At 39.7% G+C, this 22542-nt stretch overlaps 1 long non-coding RNA gene and 1 other non-coding gene across 2 annotated transcripts; both read right to left on the reverse strand.

The window, feature by feature from the left end:
- Positions 1–716: 716 nt before the first annotated feature.
- Positions 717–19553, reverse strand: LOC122699114. Its single transcript, XR_006342557.1, has 3 exons — positions 19543–19553; positions 10903–10908; positions 717–864 (listed from the first exon to the last, which is right to left on the reverse strand). It is a non-coding gene; the product is annotated as an uncharacterized LOC122699114 (long non-coding RNA).
- TRNAG-CCC lies at positions 780–852 on the reverse strand. Its single transcript has one exon. It is a non-coding gene; the product is annotated as a tRNA-Gly (tRNA).
- Positions 19554–22542: the final 2989 nt, after the last annotated feature.

The following is a 22542-nucleotide window of genomic DNA, read 5'->3' on the forward strand; positions in this document are numbered from 1 at the left end:
CCAGTGAGAGGAGAGTTGGGAACTGGAGAGGATGGGGAGGAGAGAGATTTAGGCTGGAAATTCCATCGTGTGGTTTTCAAAGGCTTTTCTGAGCTTTCTCTTTTCTATTATCACCTTACAAATAGCCTATTGAGCTGAAAAGGATGCAGATATTTGTTCTGGCCTTCTTGCTACCTTCTTCTAGAAGATGGAGAAAAATGTTAAAGAGGATATTTCGTTCCTCTTGGGTAGTTTTTGCTTTGTTTATTTGAAAGGGTGATAAAAACACAAGTGAACAGGTAAAAACAAACAGTACTCCCGATGCCACATTGACTTACTTTTTCATCTTTTCTTGGTGTGTGTGGCTCAGGTTGCTAGAAGCGATGTGTTGATTGGTTGACAATTGTTCCTAAGACCTGTCCACGGGGATGTGTATGAATTAAGTTTGTATGTTTAAGGATTAAGTTTGAAGTAGACAAAGTTTACATTAGCTTTCCCTAGTCATTATCATCTTTCCTTTCATTTGTACAAATTAAGTACTGCATGCTTTCCCCTGGCCTCTTTCCTAATTTGCTTGGTTGTATCTGAAAAGTCTTCAAATTTGCCATGGCTTATCCTCAAAGGAACAGAATGACCAGCACTGAGCTTCTCCAACAAGGCTCCAAGTTTGGTTCTGAAAGTAATCTGGGCAGAATCACCTTCTGTCTTTTTTTTTTTTTTTCTTAAATATTTATTTATTTGTCTGTGCCGGGTTTTTGTTGCAACATGCAGGCTCTTTAGTTGAAGCATGTGGGATCTAGTTCCCCGACCAGGGATCGAACCTGGGCCCCCTGCATTGGGAATGCAGAGTCTTAGCCACTGGACCACCAGGGAAGTCCCCACCTTCTGTCTTTGAGCATTAGTTTACTTATTTGAGTCTGTTCACAAAACAAGGTTAATGGTACAGAGTGTAACTGAATGCAGTTCCTGAGATGTTACGTTAAACATCATTTATGGCACACCATATTCGGTTCGAAATCCCATCAGCAATGCTCCATGAGGACGTGAGGAAGGGTGTCCTACCACTAGATGCTACCTCGCCAATCTAGGGAGTCCTTCCCTTCCCTAACTGTTTTTTGATTCACAAGGAGATCTGACCTTTACCCTATGGCTTCTTATTTCCTTTAAAAGTCAGGAAAAGAAATATGAGTTTATGAAAATGAGATATAAAAGACCATCCATTCCTCAAAAGCTGGCTCTTGCCGCTCAGCTTTTCTCTTCGTCCGTCTCCACGGGGATCTGAAACCAAGTCAGGAGGACACATCTCTTTATTTCTCACAGTTCCTCTGATCGGAGCATATGTATTTTCACTTTCACGAGTTCCTCCATGAGCTATTTCTCCATTTAAAAAATAAAAACAGAGTCCGGTAGCTATGGGGCCGTGTGCTAAGAACATTCTGCATTGTTTATTCCAACCTGAATGGCTCCGGGGCCTCTACAAACCCTTGGTTTCTCCTCCTAGGCCTCTGCCCCCGGGAGGAACCCTGCTAGGGTAACACTAACAGCCACCCCAAATCTTTATTGATCTCAGGACCTGAGGGATCCCACCAACGTCCACCTCAAAAACCTGGACGCTTCCTTTTGTAGAGACGTTTGACGGACCATCTCTTTGTGATTGTCTTAATGAAAATGGAATTCAGCTAGAATACACACACACACACACACACACACACACACACAATGCCCTCCCCTTCCCCGACACACAATTTCTCTTGCTTCCAAACCCAACTGTGTTTACTTTTCTTTGATATCCAGCCCGCCTTTTTGGAAGTGGAGAACTACTTTGTTTGAGGCAAGTTTCGGTGAATGGGTCACCTGGCTGCCTTACTTCTGCATGGTGAACACACGCATGATAACAATTAACGAGAGGAAGGGTTTTCATGATAGCGTCTAGCATCCGATTTTCAGCTCTTAAATTTTCCCTATATGCGCACGGATCCTATTACCTCTGGGAGAGCTCTTATTAATCTCAGTGTCAGAGCTGTTTCAACAAATCTACTGTAATAATGAAAAGTCATCTTATCACACTTTGCTCTCAGTAAATTTACCATTCTTTGATAAGGTTGCAAACAACTGGGAAGTAATTGATCTGTAATTAGTGTGGCAACTGCTGAAGAGAGCCTGTGCTGGGGTTTCATCATTTATCTGCCCAGCACAGCGCATCCTGCACCGGAACTCTAAATTATTTAGCATTCCTTTCAAATACAAATGGTCTCAATGGGTTCTCCATTATTTTCAGAACTTTCCGAAGAGGAGGCTAACATTTAAATGTGTGATTGTCTGTCACCAGGGTGGTGCTTAGAGGGGCTGTGAGTGGAAGGGCATCATTGTTCACACTTGAGTTGCCCGCTGAAGCCTGCCGGCCCTGTGAATGGGGAAGGACGGGGGCGCTTTGATCTCAACCAAACTTGCACCATTTATCTTTCGAATGCACGAAAGCATTTGATAAATGTCAATTTGACAATTAAATTCTTCAAGGGCCACAATACATCACCATCAGAGCGTCTATTTTTGAGGGTCGGTCAGCCATGACATCTTTCAGAGGACGGCAGCGAGCAGAAGTCAGAGGGGAAACGGCAGCTCTCTGGCCTCGCTCGCCCCAACATGGTGTTTCTATCTCTTGCTGAGTGAAACAGCCCGAATCTTTCCCTGCAAGATGGGGCACGGCTCTGAGGGCAGAGTGTAAGGTCTGCCTTGCAACCCAAAGGGGTTGTGTTCGGGGTCTGTTCTCTGATAGTTAGGGGGGAAGTGAACGAAACTCCTCTGGTCATTTGCCCTTTTTAACACTCTATCTGCTATATATAAATACACACACATATACATAGGTATATATGTACATATACACTCTATCTGATATATATATATACGCACCTACATATATATACACACACACAGTGAGTGAGTGAAGTCGCTCAGTCGTGTCCGACTCTTTGTGACCCCATGGACTGTAGCCTACCAGGCTCCTCCGTCCATGGGATTTTCCAGGCAAGAGTACTGGGGTGGGTTACCATTTCCTTCTCCAGGAGATCTTCCTGACCCAGGGATTGAACTCGGGTCTCCCGCATTGTAGGCGGACGCTTTACCGTCTGAGCCACCAGGGTTGGTATATACATATATATATATTTACATATAGATTACATATATAGGTTTTATATATACATGTATAGATTTCTACTATCAAAGCTATCCATTTTCCATTGTGTTTTGCAAGAGACAAGGTGAGCCTGCCATTCTCAGAGTTCTCCGAGTTAGTCGGAGGAGTAGCAGTAGAATGACTGAGTTAGGACTCTGGTTTCATGTAAAACCCAGCTCGGAGACGAAAAGCACTAAGTCGGGGAGTGTGGAGTGTAGCTGCAGGGTGACGAGGACGGAGGAAATAAACAGGAGCCACGAGGGTGGGAGGTGAGACCTCACCTTCAGGGCCGTGACAGTCTCTGGGGTACGGGAACTGCAGAGTCATTTCATGCCTAAGCTTGGGTCTTCCTTGCCAACTGTGAGAACTAAAATAGCCATCAGCTCACGAAGGGGGACTGGCCTCTGCCTGCTCAGGGCTGATGTTCAAAAGCACTTCTCCTCTTTGCTCTTTTTGCTCCACGAAAACTCAACCCTTACTGGAAGAATGACAATTGTAATGTGACATTTTGAAATGTTTCACATGAAAGATTGTTTCGAACTCCGTGGTTACGAAGGAGTTTCTGAAGCGCTGACAAAGGAAGATGCTTTGGACACAGCAACAATGCCTCTGTGATCACCTTTTAAGCTCTCCCCTCATCATAGACGGTGCTGCCGTGGCCCAACGTGGCCCCACCACCCAGACATTTGGCACGGATATGATGCTATCTTTTGACAAAACTGACATTTCAGTATGATTGTGAAGAAGACTAAAGCTCCCAGATCAGTTGGCTGACCTGCTGAAAATACAGACATAAGATGCTGCTCTAATGTCTGCGTGGGACCTTTTCTCAAGGACGGAGGAGAATCGCTGTAATCCTTACTATCTCTAAGAAAAAAGTGAAAAAGAACCAACGGACTGAGTGTCTTGAGGGCATCTCACTGTTTCCAACACAGATTAATTTTTTGGATGGGCTATCATGCAGGATTGTCAATCAAACCCTCCTAGGCTTGCAGCGTGCCATCCACCCTCAGTACAGCCCGAGTCATGAGTGCTGAAAGTTAGCTACAAAGGAAATGGAGGTCATGTCCCCGACTTTCAAAATGTTTGCAGTCTCTGACTTTTTGTTAAGGACTGAGCGTAACAATTATTTTGAGTTGGTGCTAACAGAGGATATATGCCTTGTGTGTAAGGTTATTTCATGACAGCAAAGTGTAAAGATGGGGGGGGGGTTATTTTGCTTATTTGGTTAATGTCATTTTGAAGTATCATTCTTAATAGTACCCACAACTCTAGAAAAAATTTACCAAGTGATCATTTAGCTCATCTATGGCAGCCATGTAACATTTAAGCCTTTATCTTGCTATGCCCATTAACAGAAGGTACACACATGCTTGCAAGTAAAATCCTCTTTTCTGCTTTTATTTTCTCCAACTGTATCTTATTGGATACACTTAAGAGATCAGTGACTTCCCCGGTGGCTCAGAGGGTAAAGCATCTGACTGCAATGCGGGAGACCTGGGTTTGATCCCTGGGTTGGGAAGATCCCCTGGAGAAGGAAATGACAACCCACTCCAGTATTCTTGCCTGGAAAATCCCATGGATGGAGGAGTCTGGTAGACTACAGTCCACAGGATGGCAAAGAGTCAGACACGACTGAGTGACTTCGTTTCACTAAGAGATCAGTAAATAGGCAAACCTCTACTGATGGATAAACAATTACCTATTTCAAGTACTGATATTCAGATATTCTCTATTTCATAATGCATGTTTCTAAGACTGGCAATGTCCTTTGGAATGACACTGCTGATGTCATATACTTCTTAACTTTCATTCTCTATGTAAATTATCTACTGAAATATCACTAAATGAATCATGCAGAGTAAACACATGAAATCAGATAGAAAATTAATCCACAACTGAAAATTTCATCATTTTCCCCCATGCAGCACTTGGTAAGTATCTCATGTCATCTAACACGCTCCCTTGCATCACTGGATAAACTGCTTCCAGAACTGTGCAGGCTTTGTCCTTCTCACTGACTTTTGATACTCACGTGCTATAGGATGGACCCAGACATACCACTGGTAGGTGGAGTTGGAGGCAGAAGCACAAATACAGGCCCATATATCACGTCTAAATATTCAAAACATATACATGATGTCTAAAAATGATACGTTACACATTTAAACTAGCATTTGGAACTTCCTGGTGGTCCAGTGGCTAAGACTCTGCACTCCTAAGGCAGGGGGCCCCAGGTTTGATTGCTGGTCAAGGAACCAGATCAGATGCTGCAACTAAGAGTTCACAGGCTGCAATGAAAACTCCTGTGTGTCACAGCCTAGAGCTGGTGTAGCCAAATAAATAAATAAAATATTTTAAAAAAACTAGCACTCAATATGGTTATTCTTCTACCTTGATAAATATATGTTCATAATAATGAAACTGAGCAATGCATTAAAAAAAGCAGAATTTTTATATGACTGAAAGTCACCAGAACATAAAAGATGACAGAATTCAGTTACTTTTGCACATGTCTGGATGTTTTGTTGATGTGCGGCTGATGTTTGGATGAATAATAAAATAAGACATATATAATTCATAACTTATTATATATTTATCCCCTAAATTTTTTTCTTGCCTTCCTTTTAGCGAAATTATGTTTAACAAATTATGTTTCTTTGCTCTTAAAAATTTTATTTAGGTGAAATTCACATAAAATTTTACCATTTTAAAGTGAACAATCAGTGGCACTTACTAAAGTCACAATATTATGGAAACTACTTCCCAAACACTTTCATGACCTCAGAAGGAACCCCATACCCCTTAAGTATTTGCTCTCCATTTCCTGCTCCCACAATCCTGGCAATCAGGAATAAAATTATATTGTAATGCTGAAGATCTTTTTTTTCATAAGTCTTTGTTCTACTGCCAAAAATCACTGAAGCATTAAATATGAAAGGGGTGTGTGTGTGTGTGTGTGTGTGTGTGTGTGTGTTAGTTGCTCAGTCGTGTCTGACTCTGTGACCCCGTGGACTGTTGCCCGCCAGGCTCCTCCATCCATGGGAGTCTCCAGGCAAGAATACTGGAGTGGGTTGCCATGCCCTCCTCCAGGGGACCTTCCCGACCCAGGGATGGAACCCAGGTCTCCACACTGCAGGCAGATTCTTTACACCTGCGCCACCAGGGAAGCCCAAGCATGAAAGGTACTAGTCTCCAAATACGTGAAACTCAAATGCATTCTCATCAAAAACTTAAACCGCTGGGTGGGAGGAGGGGCGCGCGGCCCCGCAGATGCTGGATCGGCTGCGCTGTGGCCGCACCTGCCCTGCGGCACCTGTGACCTTGGGGCAGACAGGACGTGGATGTGTCTAGGCTCAGTGCTCGGAGCAGTGGGCGCTAAGGATGCTTTGTAGCTGGGCATCGCCAAAACAAACGCAGAGCCAACAGACAAAAACACTTAAATCAAACAAAAACGTATAATTCATTTTCATCTATTTTTCAACAAAGTTATTTCTCCTCTACAGTATTAAAAGTATACATTAAAATTTTAAAGCAAAACATAAAAAATTACAATTACTGAATACATACATTTTTCATAAATTTTCAAAGCTAAAGTTAGCTTTTAAATGAGCTTTTCTAAAGTTGTATTAATTTTTGCAAGAATAACCAATTTTAATGTTCAGTGTTCATTTACAGTATGATACCAACATATATACAAATTTAAAATTAATATTATTTTATAGTGCAAAGGATTCTTCAGCTACTGCATGGAACTGTTGCAAATGTCATGCTAAGGTGTGGGTACCGCCAGAACAATGAAAAGGGACTTGACTTTAAAAAAAAAAAAGGAAACTTCATGCCGGTGTTGTGCTGCTGAACCAGCCTGAAGAGGGACTGATTAATAGTGTTCACCAGTTTCATTTAAGGTTACCAGTGACGTAAAACCTGTCTTGCAAAAATTCCTGCCTCTTAAACCATTAGCTCTTGGGAGCTGGCATGAGCAAGCTCCAGGACACCACTGCTTGTCACCTCGGGAGATGATACTTGGTTAGGCAGGATTTGTAACATTTACGCTACCTGAGATCAGAACTTGAGAAGTGACTTAATTTGTCTTTTCTTATGCCCAAGCATCCTCCGTTCAGGGACCCCCAGGCTCAGAAGCAGTCTCCCTCTGTGATGCAGAGGGAAGCACCAGCCCCAGAGTTTCAGGTCCCTTGGACCTAGTTCCCTTTTGTTGCAAAGACAGAAGGCAAGAGATGCGGAAAAGCGTTTCTCTGGGGCCTCAATGGTGTTAATGAAAAGATGGATGTTCAGGGATTCTAGTCACTCTGTGCCAATGCTGAGCATCAGATTCAGAGAGAAAGAGGCTCCTGTGTATTATTTAATCAATTTTATGTGTTTGCAAAATTCAGAGTCCTTTAAATTACAGAGCCCCAGGGTCCCTTAATTGATAAGTGAAACTGCTTATCAATCAGATCAACTATACTAATTACATTTGTTAGGTCTATCTCTTTTTCGAGGTTTTGACCTACTTGAGCTGTTGTTGCAAACTCAAGAGAATTAAAATCTTCCACGTCTAGGACGTCAATCTGTTTTTCCTTATATATCCTTGTGGTTTTGATATGCATTTTTCTCATGATTAATGATGTGGAACACATGAAAAGGTGCCATTTGTATATCTCCTTTGGAAAAATGTCTAGTCAGATCCTCTGCCCATTTAAAATATTGGGTTATTTGTCTTTTTACTGTTGAATTGTGATAATTTTTATATATTCAAGCCTTTTATCACATGTAAGATTTACAAATACTTTTCTTATATTGTGGCTATCTTTCCACTTTAGATAGTATCTTTTGAAGCACAAAAGGTTTTAATTTTAATGCAATCCAATTTATCTAACTTATCTATATATTTTTCTTTCGTTGCTTGTCTCTGTGTCATATCTGAGAATCCACTGCCTAACCCGAGGTCATGAAGATTTACTCCAATGCTTTGTCCCACGTTTTATAGTTTTAGCTCTTATATTTAGATCTCTGACCCATTTTAAGTTAATTTTGTATATGGTGTAAAGAAGGAATCCAGCTTTATTCTTTTGCATATGGATATACAGCTGTCTCAGCATTGCTTGTTCAAAGGATTATTCTTTCACCCATTCAACATTCTTGACACCTTTGTCAAAAATATTCTGACAGTAAAGAGAAGAGTGTGTTTTGGATCTCAGTTGTATTCCATGAGTATATATGCCTATCCTTAGGCCATTATCACACAGTCTTCATTACTATGGCACTACAGTAAATTTTGAAATTATGATGTGAACGCCCTCAAACTTTTTCTTATTCAAAATTGTGTTGGCTACTCTGGGCAACTTGCAATTCCGTATGAATTTTAGGATTGGCTTACCAATTTCTTTGATAAAAGCATCTGAAATTTTGATAAGAACCATATTGAATATTAGATGAATTTTGGAATTATTGCCATTTTACTACTATATTAGGTTTCTTGATTCATAAACATGAGACATCATTCCATTGATTTAGGTCTTTAAATTTTGTTCAATGATGTTTTTTAGTTTTCAGTGTCCAAAGAGCTTGCTCTTCTCTTGTTTAATTTACTGCTACTTTTTTCTTTCAGGTGCTACTGTCAACAGACTTATTTTTAAAAATTTAATTTCAGTTGTTCATTGCTGGTATGTAAAAAATACAGTCAAGTTTTATATCCTACAACTTTGCTGGTGTCATTTAGTGGTCCTAATAGTGCTGTGTGTGGGGGTGTATGTTTGTATTCCTTAGGATTATCTGTATGCAAGATCATATCATCTGCATATAGAGATAATTTTACTTTTCGTTTTCCAATCTGGATGCCTTTTATTTCTTTTTCTTGCTGAGGATGAAAGATGAGAGTGAAAAAGCTGGCTTAAAACTCAACATTCAAAAAACAAAGATAGTGGCATTAAGTTCTATCCCTTCATGGCAAATTGATGGAGAAGAAGTGGAATCAGTGACAGATTTTATTTTCTTGGGCTCTAAAATCACTGTGGATGGTGACTGCAAGCACGAAATTAAAAGATGCTTGCTCCTTAGAAGAAAGCTATGACAAACCTAGATAGCATATTAAAAAGCAGAGACATCATTTTGACAGCAAGGGTCTGTATAGTCAAAGCTATGATTTTTCCAGTAGTCATGTATGGATTGGATGTGAGAGTTGGACCATAGAGAAGGATGCTTTTGAACCGTGGTGCTGGAGAAGACGCTTGAGAGTCCCTTGGACCACAAGCAGAGCAAACCAGTCAATCCTAAAGGAAATCAACCCTGAGTATTCATTGGAAGGACTGGTGCTGAAGCTGAAGCTACAATATTTTGGTAACCTGCTATGAAGAGCCAACTCATTGGAAAAGACCTAGATGCTGGGAAAGACTGAGGGCAAGAAGAGAAGGGGACGATAGAGGATGAGATGGTTAGATTGCATCACTGACTCAATGGACATGAGTTTGAGCAAACACCAGGAGACAGTGAGGACAGGGAAGCCTGGAGTGTTGCAGTTCATGGTGTCACAAAGAGTTGGACATGACTTTGTGATTGAACAATAATGACAATTGTCCTGATTAGAATCTCTTGTACAACGCTGAACAGAAATGGCAAAGCATAACTCCTTGTCTTCTTGATTTTAGGTAAAAAGCATTTCATCTTTCACAATTAAGATGTTAGATGCGGTTTTTCATAGGTGACCTTGATCAGGTTGAGAAAAGTTTCTTTCATTCCTAGGTGTTTTTTGTAACATTTTTTCATGAAATGGAGATAGATTTTGCCAAATTTTTTTTTCTGCATCTATTCAGATGATGTATAGTTTTAGTTCTTTATTAATATTGTATTGCTGATTTTGAGATGTTAAACCAACGTTATACTTCTGAGATAAATCCCACTTAGTCATGATGCATAATCCTCTTCATATATGTTGCTGGATTTTGTTTGCTATGAATTTATTGAGGATTTTTTTCTCTATATTTATAAAGAGTATTGATTGTGGTTTTCTTTATTTGTGATGCCTTTGTCTGATCTTGGTATCAGGGTAATTCTGGCCTCATAGAATGAGTTGAAAAGTTTTCCCTCCTCTTCATTTTTTTGGGGGGAAAGATTTCATATTAACTCTTGTTTGAGCATTTGGTAATGTTTTACCAGTGAAGCCATGTTTTGCTGGACTTTGGAAAATTTTAATTACTAATTCTTTTTTTTTTTAACTTGCTAAGAGTCCTTTTCAGATTTTCCATTTCTTCTTGAGTCACTTCTTATAGAATGTGTCTTTTAGGAATTTTTCTGGACTAGTTTATCTAGTCTATCAGTATACAATTGTTCATAGTATCCCTTACAATGCTTTATATTTCTGTAGGGTGTGAAGGATGTCTTTTCTCTGATTTCTAATTTTAATAATTTGAGGTTTTCCACCTTTTTTCTTGTCCATTCTAGCTAAAGCTTTGTCAATTTTTAAAAAATTATTTCAAGGAAATGACTTTTGATTCCATTGAGTTATTCCATCATTTTCCTATTCTCTTGTCTCATTTATTTCTGCCTAATTTTCATCATTTCCTTCCTTCTTTTCAGTTTGGGATTAATTTGCTCCTCATTTTGTAGTTTCTTAAAATGCAAGATTAGATCATAAATTTGAAATCTTTTCTTTTTCCTTTTTAATATAGACACAGTTATAATTTCCATATGCTATATATTCATTTTTCATCTCAAAGTATCTTCTGATTTCCCTTGTGAAATTTTTATTTGACACTTTGCTTTGGAGTGGGGGCGGTTGTTGTTTCATTTCCATATATTTGGGGATTTCCAGAATTTCCTTGGTGTTGATTTCTAATCTAATTCCATTGTGGTTAGAGTACATATTTTATATAATTTCAACTTTAAAAAAAATTTCAAGTCTTATTTTATGGTTTAACATACAGTATTCATGTAAATCCAAGGCTGATTCATGTCAATGTTTGACAAAAACCACTACAATATTGTAAAGTAATTAGCCTCCAACTAATAAAAATAAAAATTAAAAAAAAAAATGAAAGAAAAAAAAACCATACAGTATTGCTCAAGTCTTCTATTTTCCTCAAATCTTCCATCTTCTGCTTAGGTGTTCTGTCTTTTATTTAACATGAAGCATTTTAGTCCCCAGTTATGGTTGAATTTTCTATTTCTTCCCTTCACTTTTCTGATTTTTTTGCTCCATGTATTTGAAGTCTTTGTTTCTGTGCAGAAGTTTCTTTAAGGATAAATATCTTTTTAACAATAAGCCCACATTTTGGTCGCAGTTTTCTCCAGTACACAGTATGTCCGTTCAATTTGTAATATTAAATACAATTTTTAAATGATAAAAAGATTTATTAAATTTATCATTAAATATTTTTCCACTATTTTGACTTCATAATTTTGTGAGCTCTAATTATGTGAACATTACATCTCCTTTGCCAGTGTCTGTCTATGCCTGCAATTTTTCTTTCCAAATATATTTAATTCTTAAAATTTCCGTTTCTTTTCCCCCCATATTACCAACTTGTATTCTCTTACTGACTTTTCTTCCTTGGAATCCTTCCAGTTCTATTTTTATTTCTATGACAGCTTTGTTCTCTTCTAATTCCTTCCTTGGTTCTGCTGATTCATGTATCATCTCTCCTGCTGGCTCATCTCTTTCCATTATTTTTATAATTCTATATTGTGATGTCCCTGGAGGTAATTTTTTAATTCAAAAAATAATGGAGAAATATTTTATAACTATATTCATTTTCTCTATGGAAATACATTTTGTGGGTGAGAGTGTTATTTATCTGTGGTTTGTTTGTGGTTACTGTCATAACAAAATACCATAAACTAGGTGGCTTCCACAACAGAAATGTATTTGTCACAGTTCTGAGTCTGGAATTTCAAGATCAGGGTTTTGGCAGATTCAGTTTCTCTGAAAGCTTCCCTTCAAGCTTTGCCAATGACCTTGACCGTCTCATGGTGTTCTTACCTGGACTCTCCTCTGTATATACCCCTTGGTGTCTCTTCCACCTCTTAAAAGGACAGCAGTGCTATTGGGTAAGGATCTCTTCCTTACAATCTCATTTAACCTTAACTACTTCTTTAAAGACCTATCACCAAATACAGTCACTTGGAGGCTTGAGGTTTCAACATATGAACTCTGGGGAGATTATAGTTCAGTCCATAATGGTCAATAACTTTTGTTTTCATTTTCTGCCATTAAAAAAAAATGGAATCTCTGTATTGATGCTGGGCCTATTCCTTATTTCTTATCACTAAATGAGTTGAATTTTCCCATACCAACTATTTAATTTTAGAGCTTCCTCTTTTTCTCCAAATCAAAATTGGCCCAGCAGAAGGCTACACAAAGCTGCCACCCATCATTCCAAATAAAGTATATATGGCTTGTCTGTTTCTGAATACCTCTCACCTTTAGGAAATGTATTTAAAATTGAAATATCATTTACATATAGTGAAATGCACTAATCTTAAGTGTTCAAGTTGATGAGTTGACAACTGCTCATACCTTGTAACCCCCAGCCGTATCAAGTTATGGGACATTTCATCACAGAATAAAGTTTCTTACCTGTCAATCACTACCCCTTTCCACCTTTATTATCTTGTATGTCAAACACTATTCTGGTTTTTATCACTATGGTTTTGCCAAGCCTATGATTTCATATAAATGGGATCACATATCATGTGCTCTTTTGTATATGGCTTCTTTCACTCTGCAAAATTTGAGCTTAATTCCTGTTGTTGGGTGGAACAGTAGTTCATTCTTTTTTATTGATGAAAAGGGTTTCTGTGTAAGATTATGCCACAAGTTGTCTACCTATTCTCTTGTTGGTGGACGCTTGAGTTCTTCCTAGTCTTGATTGCTATGCCTAAAACTGGCATGAAAATTCTTGTGCATGTATTTTAATAGAGAAATGTATTAATCTTGGGGAAATACCTGGGAGTGGAATGCTGCATCATCGATAGATGTATTTTTAACTTTATATATCAATCAAAGTTGTACAATTTTATATCTACACTGGAAGTATATGAGAATTCCACATTCTCATCAATACTTCATCTTATCAAGTCATTTTAATTTCATCCATTTTCACAAGCTGTAGTGGTATGCTGTACAGCATTTTGTGAACACTTTGATCAATCATATATCTTCCATTACAAAGGTTCCTTTGCCCTTTGTAGTTTAAAAAAAAAAGTTACTCCTGCCAAAGAGAAGTTCTGGCCTTTGCTTTGTCTTCTGAAAGATAATCTATATCACATCTCATTGGAGTGTCTCTGTTTAGGTCGGAGGCTGGCCACCAAAAGATTGATCATATCAGTAGAGGGTAGGTGCTTTAGGTCACAGGGAGTCGGTTAGCCTTGTTGCTGCTGTTCTGTCGCTCAGTCGTGTCCAACTCTTTGCCACCCCGTGGACCGCAGCACGCCAGGCATCCAGCCCTTCACCGTCTCCCAGAGCTTGCCCACACTCATGTCCATTGAGTCAGTGATGCCATCCAACCATCTCATCCTCTGTCGTCCCCTTCTCCTCCTGCCTTCAATCTTTCCCAGCATCAAGGTCTTTTCCAATGAGCTGGCTCTTCACATCAGTTGGCCGAAGAATTGGAGTTTCAGCTGCAACATCAGTCCTTCCAATGAATATTCAGGACTGATCTCCTTTAGGATGGACTGGTTGGATCTCTTTGCAGTCCAAAGGACTCTCAAGAGTCTTCTCCAATACCACAGTTCAAAAGCATCAATTCTTTGGTGCCCAGCCTTTTTTATTGTCCAGCTCCCACATCTATACAAGACTACCGGAAAAACCAAAGCTTTGACTATACTGACCTTTGTAGGCAAAGTAATGTCTCTACTTTTTAATACACTGTCTAGGTTTGTCATTGCTTTCTTCCAAGAGCAAGCATGTTTTAATTATCATGGCTGCAGTCACTGTCCACAGAGATTTCGAACCCAAGAAAATAAAAGTCTCTTGCTGTTCCCATTGTTCCCCCATCTATTTGCCATGAAGTGATGGGACCGGATGCCATGATCTTTGTTTTTTGAATATTGAGTTTAAAGGCAACTTTTTCAATCTCTTCTTTCACCTTTATCAAGAGGCTCTTTAATTTCTCTTTGCTTCCTGCCATAAGGGTGTTATTATCTACATATCTGAGGTTGTTGATATTTCTCTCCACAATCTTGATTAGCTTGTGCTTGATGAAGCTTGTGCTTCATCCAGCCTAGTGTTTCACAAGATGTACTCTGCATATAAGTTAAATGAACAAGGTGACCATATACAGCCTTGATGTACTCCTTTCCCAATTCTGAACCAGTGGATTGTTCCACGTCTAGTTCCAAATATTCCTTCTTGTGCTGCATACAGGTTTTGCAGGAGATAGGTAAGGAGGTCTGATATTCCCATCTCTTAATTTCCCAGTTAGTTATAAAATTTACATAGTCAGAGGCTTTAGCATAGTCAGTGAAGCAGAAGTGGATGTTTTCTGGGATTCTCTAACTTTTTCTGTGACCCAAGGGATGTTGGCAATTTGATCTCTGGTTCCTCTGCCTTTTATAAATCCAGCTTGTACATCTGGAAGTTCTTGATTCACATACTGCAGAAGCCTAGCTTGAAGGATTTTGAGCTTTATTTTGCTAGCATGTGAGATGAGTGCAATTGTGCAATAGTTTGAACATTCTTTGTCATTGCCCTTCTTTGGGCTTGGAATGAAAACTGACCTTTTCCAGTCCTGTGGCAACCGAGTTTCCAAATTTGCCAGCATATTGAGTGCACCACTTTAGCAGCAGCATCTTTTAGGATTTGAAATAGCTCAGCTGGAATTGCTTTTCTGGTAGCTCAGCTGGTAAAGAAACTGCCTGCAATGCAGGAGACCCTGGTTCGATTCCTGGGTTGGGAAGGTCCCCTGGAGAAGGGAACGGCTACGCACTCCAGTATTCTGGCCTGGAGAATTCCATGGACTGTATAGTCCATGGGGTCACAAAGAGTTGGGACGGCTGAGGGACTTTCACTTTCACTTTCTTTCAGCTGGAATTCCATCACCTCCACTAGCTTTGTTCATAGTGATGCTTCCTAAGGTCCACTTGATTGCACAGTCCAGGATGTCTGGATCTAGGTGAGTGATTACACCCTCATGGTTATCTAGGTCATTAAGATCTTTTTTGATAGTTCTGTGTATCTTGCCACCTCTTCTTAATATCTTCTGCTTCTGTTAGGTCCATACCATTTCTGTCCTTTATTGAGCCCATCTTTGCATGAAATGTTCCTTTGGTATCTCTAATTTTCTTGAAGAGATCTCTAGTCTTTCCCATTCTGTTGTTTTCCTCTATTTCTTTGCATTGTTCACTTTAAAAGGCTTTCTTACCTCTCTTTGCTATTCTCTGGAATTCTGCATACAGATGGGGTATCTTTCCTTTTCTCTTTTCCCTGTCATTTCTTTCCTTTTTCAATATTTGTAGGCTTCCTCAACCATTTTGCCTTTTTGCATTTCTTTTTCTTGGAGATGGTTTTGACCCCTGCCTCCTGTACAATGTTATAAACCATCGTCCGTACTTCTGAAGGCACTCTGTCTATCAGATCTAATCCCTTTAATCTATTTGTCAATTCCACTGTATAATCATAATGGATTTGATTTAGGTCATACCTGAATGGTCTAGTGGTTTTCCCCACTTTATGCAATTTAAGTCTGAATTTGGCAATAAGGAGTTCATGATCTGAGCCACAGTTAGCTCCCAGTCTTGTTTTTGCTGACTGTAAAGAGCTTCTCCATATTTGGCTGCAAAGAATATAATCAATCTGATTTTGGTATTGACCGTCTGGTGATGTCCACGTGTAGAGTCGTCTCTTGTGTTGTTGGAAGAGGGTCTTTGCTATGACCAGTGCATTCTCTTGGCAAAACTCTATTAGCCTTTGCCCTGCTTCATTCTGTACTCCAAGGCCAAACTTGTCTGTTACTCCAGGTATCTCTTCACTTCCTACTTTTGCATTCCAGTCCCCTATGATGAAATGGACATTTTTCTTTGGTGTTAGTTCTAGAAGGTCTTGTAGGTCTTCATAGAGCCATTCAGCTTCAGCTTCTTCAACATTACTGGTTGGGGCATAGACTTGGATTACTGTGATATTAAATGGTTTGCCTTGGAAACAAACCAAGACAATTCTGTCATTTTTGAGATTGCACCCAAGTACTGCATTTTGGGCTTTTTCTTTTGCTGACTATGAAGGCTAGTCCACTACTTCTAAGGGATTCTTGCCCACAGTAGTAGATTAAATGGACATCTGAATTAAATTCACCCATTCCAGTCCATTTTAGTTCACTGATTCCTAAAATGTTGATGTTCATTCTTGCCATCTCCTGTTTTACCACTTCCAATTTACCTTGATTCATGGACCTAACATTTTAGGTTCCTATGTATTACTGTTCCGTATAGCATCAGACTTTACTTTCACCACCAGACGCATCCACAACTGGGTGTTGTTTTCGCTTTGGCTCAGCCTCTTCATTCCTTCTTTAGCTGTTTTTCTGCCCTCCAGTAGCATTTGGAAACCTACCAACCTGGGGGGCTCATCTTTCAGTGTCTTACGTTTTTGCCTTTTCATACTGTTCATGGGGTTCTCAAGGCAAGAATGCTGAAGTGGTTTGCCATTCCCTTCTCATTTTTTTTTTTTTTTTTTTTTCCCTTCTCATTTTTATCAGAACTCTCCACCATGACCTGTCCATCTTGGGTGGTCCTACACTGCCTGCTCATTGTTTCACTGAGTTAGGCAAGGCTGTGATCCATGTAATCTGTTTGGTTAGTTTCCTGTGATTGTGGTTTTCATTCTGTCTGCCCTCTGAAATATGAGGATGACCTAGAGGCTGAGATTAATTGAATGGGCAATCAATCAATCCTGCCAAAGTAGTGAGGCCCCAATAAACACCATGGACCACAAAGTTCAGATGAGCTTCCTAAGTTGGCAATGAGCTTCCCAGGTGGTGCAGCGGTAAAGCATCTGCCTGTCAATGCGGGAGACACAAGAGACACTGGTTGATCCTGGATTGGGAAGATCCCCTGGAGAAGGAAATGGCAGCCCACTCTAGTATCCTTGCCTGGAAAACTCCATGGACAGAGGAGCCTGGTGGGCTACAGTCGATGGGTGTGCAAAACGTCAGACGTGAGCTGAACACGCAAGTTGGCAATACTCCGTGTATACCACTACGTATCAGTGTTGGGAGCTAAAGCAGGAACTTCACATTTGGAACCTGTCCTACAAGTCTCTTCCTCTGGCTGATTTTCTGAATTTCTTCTCATAAACTGCAGCCATGAATATAATGGCTTTCAGGGAGCTCTGTACCTCCAGAGAATTACTGAATCTGAAGGTAGTTTTGGAAAGCCCTGCTTGACCTTGAACTTGGTGTCAGAAGTGAGGGTGGTCTTTGGAGGATTGTGCCCTTAGGCCCTGTAATTTAGCAAATACTGGGTATGTCCCCTTTTATTGAACTTTCTTTGTTATTGAATTACAGATATTCTTTACGTAATGTGAACACAAGCACTTGGCCAAATATATATAAGGCAAATATTTTCTCCTTGTGTGTGGAGTGCCTATTTACTTCTTCAACAGTAACTTTCAACAAGCAGAAGTTTCAACTCTGAAGAAGTAAAATTCATTATTTGGTTCTTTTATAGTTACTGCTATCTATGGGCTAAGAAGATTTTCCCATCCCTGGTGTCATAAAGATACTCTGTTTTCTCTAGAAGTTTTATGCCCCTTATATGTATTTTAGAATTTGTTGATTATATCTGTTTCCTATCTTCTCACTGAAAATGCTATTGACAAAAATTTCTTCATTTTCTTTTGCTTTTGTTGTCCAGAGCAAAGGGGAGATGATGCTGACCTGTGCTGCTCTGGTCATACCAGGAGTCTACACCAATGTAATTTGAATTTAGAAAACCAATCCCAATATCCCATTGATTTCATATACTTGGAATCTGTTCTATTACCAAAAGGCATGGATTTCTAGCTCATTTAGAAGTAAACTTTATTCCAGGAGACTGCAGTACCAGCCCCAGAAAAGCCCAGTACATGGTATTGAAAGAACACCACACTCCCTAGGAGACTGAGGACATGTATTTTTGAGGAGGGGTGTGGGGACACAGGGACCCAGTGCTCCATGCAGATATTGTCAGCCAGTGTTTGAGTAAAGGAGGAAGGATGGAAAAAACGGGACAAATGAGACCATGACACATTCTTCAATCTAAGTGCTTCTTTTTTTTTTTCTTAAAATAATATTTTGAAAATCTGTAATTCCTGTTTCTATAATACACTTAAAACTCCCTCCAACAGCTCTGAGAACTTTTGCAAATGCTGGTCTGGGCCAGTTGAAGGAAAGAGAACTACATGCTCTTTGCAAAGAAAATAAATATTTGGTTAAAACAATCTTAAGTCAGATTTATATACTTAACTCCAGTAGTCATGTATGGATGTGAGAGTTGGACTATAAAGAAAGCTGAGTGCCGAAGAATTGATGCCTCTGAACTGTGGTGTTAGAGAAGACTTGAGAATCCCTTGGACTGCAAGAAGATACAACCAGTCCATCCTAAAGGAAATCAGTCCTGAATATTCATTGGAAGGACTGATGCTGAAGCTGAAACTCCAATACTCTGGCCACCTGATGCGAAGAACTGACTCGTTTGAAAAGACCCTGATGCTGGGAAAGATTGAAGGCAGGAGGAGAAGGGGACGACAGAGGATGAGATGGTTGGAGGCCATCACTGACTCGATGGACATGAGTTTGAGTAAACTCCGGGAGTTGGTGATGGACAGGGAGGCCTGGCGTGCTGCAGTCCATGGGGTCGCAAAGAGTCAGACAAGACTAAGCGACTGAACTGAACTGAACTGGTACTCAACTCATAAACGCAAATATGTCACTGTCCCGCCCTACTTACCACTAGTGAAATGTGAATGGGCTCAGAATTTCAGTGTTGCAAGAGGTTAGGTGATGAGTTAGTAAGGAGAGTGGAAGGAAAGGGTGTGACAGTGGGTTTCACTATCACTGAGTATCCGAGACTTAGTTGTTTTGATGAGAGTTTACTCCTGTGACGCTACAGTAGGACGGCATTGCTGGGGGAAGCCTTTTGCATAGACGTTTTTGTTGAGGTATCAACCAAATGGGTACCTACATGCTGTATATAAATAGGAATGTATATTATGTGTAAAATAAGCACATGATTTTTCTATTCATCATTTCCTATCTAATAATCCAGGACAATGACAATGTCTATATGAGTTACAACTAAGTAATTGTCAAATTTTATTTATATTTCCTTTCGCACTTTTTATGGTAATGGTGACTAAGAAATTCAGATGTTATATGAGCTTTTTGGTCCTGCTTGTAAAACTTATGACATTTAACTCATACTCTTTATAAAACCGTACTTGCTTTTCTAATATGACAGTCTGAAAAGTTGTTTAAATATGATATAATCTGGAACTTGCCCTCTTGAAATGGCTCTGAAACTGCTTTGTGACTTTCCTGTGTTTAGAAAGAGAATGTAATTATTGTCATTGGCTATAAGACAGTAATTTCCTTTCACAAATGTCTGCTGAAATCACTATACCTAACGAAAGAATATTCAACTGGTTCTTGCTAAAGAAAATTCATGAAAAAAATGAAGCAGAACTCCTTGGAAAATAGAAAGTGTTCTCTCTTTTCTCTGTTTCCACAAAATGACAAGGCATTAATGAACTGACAAATGAGCAGAGTGCCAATTTCATCTGAGGACTTCACTGCTTCAAAAATACAGGTTCACATTACTATGTCTTTAGATTTATATTTCAAGATGAAATTTTAACACTGCAATACCCTTGATATATAATAAAATATAAATAATATTCAGCTGTTATGTTCCATGCTGAAATGATCCTACCAATTCTTATCATTTATCATTCTTTTCTAACTAAAGAAATCTATAACTCTTAAACTGACGAGTTCTAACTCTTTCATTTACTTTAAGACTGTGATTCTAACAGGATTAATAAATTCACTTCTTGCCTCAGTTCAGTGGCCATCTATAATCTCTATTTGACACATTTTAATCCCCTCCCTAATTTCAATAAAAGGGTTTTTTAGAAACAGTAAAATCAAAATAAGTGTATTGTATTCACATTCACTGATTATATTCTGTAAGGCCTACCTATTAAAGCCACCAAGTCATTTGAACTTTTAATAGAACTGGATTCTGCTGACAGTGCTTTCCCTCCAGTTCATTTTGCAATGGAAAAACCCTGTAGCAGCTTTTTCCAAAGTGTATTTCATAAAGTATCTGAGTCTTGCAGGATACTGTAGGTCTTGAGCCAAAATAAAGTGAAGCAGGATTTAATTGGACCGCAAGAAAATCCAACCAGTCCATCCTAAAGGAAATCAGCCCTGAATATTCACTGGAAGGACTGATGCTGAAACTGAAACTCCAATCCCTTGGCCACCTGATACAAAGAACTGACTCATTTGAAAAGATCTTGATGCTGGGAAAGATTGAAGATGGGAGAAGGGGACGACAGAGGATGAGATCATTGGATGGCATCACCAACTCAATGGACGTGAGTCTGAGTAAACTCTGGGAGCTGATGACGGACAGGGAGGCCTGGCGTGCTGCAGTCCATGGGGTCGCAAAGAGTCAGACACAACTGAGCAACTGAACTGAACTGAACTGAAGGATTTAATTAGCAAGTATATTTGGGAAATTCTGAGTTAAGATAAGGGAAGGTGTTTTTACCTCTTTACTATAGAATTCTCAAGGATTTTGAAATGTTGGTATGTACTGTGACTTTCTGAAAATGCCATGAACTATAAAGCTTTTCTCAAATATTGGAAACCATGAAGTCTTTTGATGTATTTTTTTAAAATGAAAACAGATTGTATCAGGTAAATATCCAAATTCCTTTTCTGTCAAGATACTGAAGTCAATCTTCAATCAATTAAAGAATAAAGAAATAAATTACAAAATACAATGTAGAATGTTATAGAGCCATTAGAAATAATTCTTTAAAATATTTTAATGGTATGGGGACATGCTAATGATATAATAATATTGAGTAAAAATAATATGTAACTATAGAGAATTTGGCAATATCACTGAAAGTGATTGAAAGTTACTGAAAATCACCAGATAACGAGTAGAAAATTACTGAAGGGAAATAAACACAGGGGGGAAATGTGGCCATGGTTTTATGGCTTAATTTTTTTCCTTGAAGTTTACTATAAAGTTTACTTTTTAGATATTAATATGTATTAACTTCATAATATGAAGTTTCCCCTTCATTTCATTTTCTCTACAATCGTCAGCCTGTCATCATCTCTCTGTTTTGGCTAACTCTTTTCTTTCTCTTTACCTCCCATCAATCTTCTGCATCAGGAGTCAGCAGTTGGGATGCTGCCTGTTTTTGTCAATAAAGTCTTATGGGAACACGGTCATGCCGACTTGTTTATATATTGTCTGTGGCAGCTTTGCTCTATGGCAGAGTCAAGTAGTTCAGACAGAGACTGGATAGCTTGCAAAGTCTAAAATATTCACTCTGTCACCAGGCTAGGACTAGAGAGGCAAACAGGCCCCCAGGATGCACTCTCGGGAGAGAGGGGTGCTCCCGGTTGGGGCAACGATGGACTCAGGTGCGTGAACACTGTCCTGTCCAGGAGGTGCCTGTGTGAGTTTGGACATGTGAGAATCATGCAGTGGAAGAGCTGGATGTGCCAGAGATCTGCTGGAGGAAAGGCCTGTGAATGGAAGGAGGAAGAAGAAGCAGGAGGAGGTCTGTGTCAGGGAGGGGAGTCTTCAGACCAATGTGTAGGTCTGACCCCTGTGACAGGAGAGAGGGACAGGAGACCTGTTAGGAGGAGCCTTTAGTACAGAGCTGACCTGGCCCAGCACTGGCCCAAGTGGAACCCAAGAGCAAGCCTGACGGTAGAGCCTGAATCTAACAGCCCCACCTCAGCACGAGCATCCTGCTGGGTCCACAGGTGCCAGTGCTGTAGGCTGTCCACTGAACACACACCTCACGGAAAGTTCTTCTGAAGAGACGTCTGAGCGTGCTTACATTTGAGGTGTGTGGTGAACGCTGTGGTTATTTTCTTCAAATTCTCACACCCCCAATTTTAGGCTTGGAAAAGTTTGCTTCCATTTTGGACTAAGGCCATCTGGGGTAGGTCGGCCAAGGTCACAGTGGTCATGGATGGCTCCATCAGAATGAACTGTAGGCCTCTGACTCAGTGGGTAAGGTTTGTAGTAGGTCCTCTCTCCTTGAGGATAAGCAGGGAAGCACATAACCCGGGTGGTGGCCAGGTTAGTCAAGAAAGGTTTCAGCTAAGAGTATCCAAAGTACCCCCATTGGAGTAGTTTGTTAGGGTTACAGAAGAAGAGGATCA

The sequence above is a fragment of the Cervus elaphus genome, chromosome 9 (genome assembly GCF_910594005.1).
Source record: "Cervus elaphus chromosome 9, mCerEla1.1, whole genome shotgun sequence".
Classification (NCBI taxonomy): domain Eukaryota; kingdom Metazoa; phylum Chordata; class Mammalia; order Artiodactyla; family Cervidae; genus Cervus; species Cervus elaphus.